Source organism: Octodon degus, unplaced genomic scaffold (assembly GCF_000260255.1).
Source record: "Octodon degus isolate 3935 unplaced genomic scaffold, OctDeg1.0 scaffold00904, whole genome shotgun sequence".
NCBI classification, from domain to species: Eukaryota; Metazoa; Chordata; class Mammalia; order Rodentia; family Octodontidae; genus Octodon; species Octodon degus.
This window is the reverse complement of record NW_004525480.1, coordinates 1-4,296: the sequence shown is the minus strand read 5'-3', so window position 1 is coordinate 4,296 and position 4,296 is coordinate 1. Positions and strand designations below refer to the sequence as shown.

Genomic DNA, 4,296 nt, shown 5'->3' with positions numbered 1-4,296 from the left:
ATTTGATGTGATCCCATTTGTTGATTCTTGGTAGTATTTCTTATGCCACTGGGACTCTGTCCCGGAAGTTCTTGCCCATGCCTATATCTTCAAGAATTGTACTTATTTTATCTTCCAGTATATTGTTCCTGTGTTAATTTTTATATTCTTTATCCATTTTGATTTTAGTTTAGCACATGGTGAGTTTTATAGGTCTAAATTCAATCTTCTGCATGTGGATAACCAAGTTACTCAGCACCATTTATTAAAGAAGCTATCTATCTTCTTCTTTATTTATTTATATTAGTATATGTTTGACATATTTAATGATCACATCTGTCATAGGGAATTTGTGCCTGTAAATAATATTTGTTAAGTACCTATACATATTATTTAACTCTTTTTGCCCATTCCCATCCCCTCCTTTCAATTTGTTTTTCTCTCCCTACTTACAAAACTTTGCTTTCATTTTTCCTTTCATTCTTTTTCAATAATTTCTTTTCCCTTCCTTCCCTTCACCCTCCCTCCTCTCTTGTTCCCCTTCATATTCCTTCCCTTCACCCTCCCTCATCTCTTGTTCCTCTTCATATTTAAATAAGTTTCCTTTTTCCAATTTTGCATAGTGTCTTTTTTTTTTCTTTTTTTTTCTTTTTTGTGGAACTGGGGATTGAACTCAGGCCCCTGTGCTTGCCAGGCAAGCACTTATTCTACTGAGCTATCTCCCCAGCCCTTGCATAGTTTCTCTTATTTCGGTGTGTGTTTCAGGCTCCTTTGTCAAAACTCAAATGGCTATGTGTGCTTGGGGTAGATTCTGCTTCTACTCTTCTCTTTCATGAATCAATAGGCCTGTTTCTGTGCCAGTATCATGCTGTTTGAATCACCGTACTTTTATAGTATAACTCCAAGGATGGGATTGTGATTCCTGACTTTTCTTTTGTTACCTAGGACTGCTTTTGTTATTTTGGGTCCCTTCTGATTGCATATGAATATTAGGATTACTTGCTCTAGATCTGTGTGAAAGGACATTGGTGTTTTGACTGGAATTGCATTAAATCTGTATACCAGTTTTGGTTCTGCCTATTGAGGAACAGGGGAGAGCTTTCCATTTTCTGGTATCCTCCTTGATTTTCTTTTTCAGAGTAATGTAGTTTTCATTGTGGAGGTCTTTCATTGTCTTAGTCAATACCTAAATATTTATTTTTTTGATTCTATTGTGAATGACATTGTTTTCCTAATTGTTTTTTCAATATGTTCATTATTACTGTATAGGAATGCTATTGATTTTTGTGTGCTTATTTTGTATGTTGCCACACTGCTTAATTTATCAATTGTAGGATTCTTTTGGTACTTGTAAGTAAGGGTCATACCATTTGCAAATAATAATATTTTGACTTTGTTCTTTTCTTCGTGTATCCTTTTTATTTCTTTCTTTTGCTTGATTGCTGTGGCTGATGTTTTGAGAAATATGTTGAGCAAGAGTGGTGATATTGGACATCTTTTTCTTGTTGCTGATTTTAGCGGAAATGCTTTTACTGTTTTCCCCATTTAGTATAATGATAGTAATAGGTTGGTCATAAGTGGATTTGTCATGTTGAGATAACTATTTTCCTTAGGTTTTTATCATGAATGAGTATTAGATCTTGGCAAAGGTCTTTTCTGCATCTATTGGTATGATCATGAGACTTTTTTATCTTTGTTTCTGTTTATGTGGTCAATTCCATTTATTGATATGCATGAATCAAACCATCTCTGCAAACCTGGGATGGAGCCTAATTTGTTATGACGTATGAACTTTTTAATGATGTGTTGTGATCTGTTTACCAGTATCTTGTTAAAGATTTTTGCTTCTATGTTCATTAAAGAAATTGGCTTATAGTTCTCTCTTTTGGTTGGACCCTTGTCTGGTTTGGGGAACAGGATAATATTAGCTTCCACATGTGATTTTGCAAGTACTCCTAATCTCTGGATTTCATCAAAATGTTTCAGGAGTGTTGGTGTTAGTTCTTTCCTGGGCATTTTGTAAACTTCATCTATGAATTTATAAAGTCCCGGACTTTTCTTAGTTGGTAGTTTTTCTTATTATTGCTTCAATTTTATTGCCTGTTATTGGACTATTCAGGATTTTTGAGTCTTCTTAGTTCAATTGTGGCAGTTCATATGTATCTAGGAATTGCTCGATTTTTTCTGAGTACTCCAATTGTATGGCATATAAGTTTGTGAAGCAGTTGGTAATAATTTTTTTTTGTTTTTTGATTTGGCAGTGTCTGTTGTGATTTCAACTTTTTCATTTCAAATTGCAGTAGTTTGTCTTTCTCTTTTTTGTGCTTCAGTAACATTGCTTAAGTGTGTGTCAATTTTGCTTATTCTTTCAAAGAACTCTTTGATTCATTGATTCTTTGTAATATTTTTCTTGGCCTTTGTTTCTTTAATTTTTACTCTAATCTTTATAATTTCCTTCTTCGCTCTGCCTTCACACTGGTCACTTCTGCTTTCTATATTTTCAATCATATTTTTAATCTGGATTGCTCTTTTGTACCTTTAATAACTCCTATTCTTTTCTGTGATGGGCATTCCTATTTTGTATCTTTTTCTTTAGTTCCCCTAACTGTTTGTTAGTCTCTTCTCTAGATTCGCTGATAATTTTTTTATTACAGTCACCATCTTATTAGTTATACCTTCTTTAAATTCACCAAGTATCTTAATGACCTGGTTTGTCTCCACTGGTAGCTTTTCAAAGCTATCTGCTTTGTAATTTATGAATTTTCCCCCTCTCATTGCCTCTTGAGCTGGCTTTGAGAGAAGTTTGAGATTCTGGGGGCATCTTGTTGCCTCATCTTTTCTTATTTCATGGTTCTGTTTTGGTTTGTTTTGTTTTTGTAATAGGATTTGCAAGCTCATTGGCCCAGGGCCCTGTGTTTTTAGGAGCAGGTCATAATATTATGACCCTCAGGCATCTATATATCATCACAGAGAGAAAACTAATCGCCAGTCGTACTGTGTTTCCTTGGCTATAGGTAATAAATTCAGTGGTAACAATGGCATCAAATTTCAACTATATTTTGACAAACTGTGGTAACCTGTCTTGGTTACTTTTCTCTTGTTGCTAAGACAAAATACCCAACATGACAATTAAAGAAGAAAAGGTTTATTTAGCTTATGTTTGTGGAGATTTCAGTCCATACTCAGCTGGCTCCAAGGCAGAGTGGCACATGGCAGAAGGCAACAGTTTGTGGTGGAGGCAGTGGAAAACAGCAAAAGTAACAAGAGCACAAAGGGAAAGGGAGTAGCAGCATCAGGGAATAAGCCTCTTTCCCTCCCTTATATTGTATACAGAGTACCTCCCACCAGGGCAGGTGTAGCACTCAGACCATAATCCCAGTGTTGGACCATCAATCAATAAAAATCTCTAGAAGCCTGCTTCATGACTGCCTGAGGCTTTGGGGGGATATCTAGACACAAACCCTACGGAACCACTGGTCAACCCCGCTGTTAAGCAAAGAAAGCTATGATTTAAGTGGAGGCCCTAATCTGGCTGCAGATGGGGGCCTCTACTTAAATTCTTGCTCTCTCATTACACAGGTCCTGGAGTCTCTTCCTCTCATAAGGACATAATCGCATCTTGGGTCTTTACTCTCTAAAGACCAATCTAAATCTAATTAGCTTCCAAAGATTTCCTCTCAGTTGTTGTATATAATTTTAGGGGAACACAAAATTTATATCATAGCAACCTAAGACTGTGCGTGTCAAAATGTGCTATAATATGGACTCACAATAGTCTAGCTGAGTAGAGGCAGAGATGGCGAAGAGACCTTAAGGGGTCCTGCTCCTCTATCATTTTTCCCCAGAGTAATTTTAGATTTTTTAAAGAAATATTTAAACAACTTGTTTAGTGTAATATTATTCAAGAAAAGAGTTCTGCAGGTAGGAAATCAGCCTAATGTGTTGAATTGCTGTGGTGTTTTTGTTCCTCTTTTCACCTGGCAGGGCCTCAGTACTCTTCACATTGACAGTCTTTCCGTGTTTCAGCAGTGTGTCAGCTGGGGAGATCTTTGTGCTTGAGGAGACGCTGTTTATGTAAGTAGGTTCCTCTTCCAACCAGTGTGGTGACTGTTGGGCAACCTGGTCACATTGATAACTGGCTCAAGGATGCCATTCTAGAGATTAGCAATAGTGTTATTTATTTATTTTTTTTGGCTCACTTGACAAATATAAAGTACACATATATTCATTATATACACAAGGTTTTGAAATATGTATGTACTAATACTAATGGAGTGGGCCAGCCAAATAGCTCAGCAGATTAAAGTGCCTGCAAGC

The 4,296-nt window shown here is 36.3% G+C and overlaps 1 long non-coding RNA gene across 1 annotated transcript in view; it reads left to right on the top strand.

Moving 5' to 3' along the window:
- The window catches only part of LOC111814880, a 10,069-nt gene extending 6,026 nt beyond the window's left edge, over nt 1-4,043 (top strand). Inside the window, exon 3 of the long non-coding RNA XR_002819746.1 lies at nt 3,964-4,043. This is a non-coding gene — a long non-coding RNA (uncharacterized LOC111814880). The remainder of the gene's footprint in view (nt 1-3,963) is intronic.
- Nucleotides 4,044-4,296: the final 253 nt, after the last annotated feature.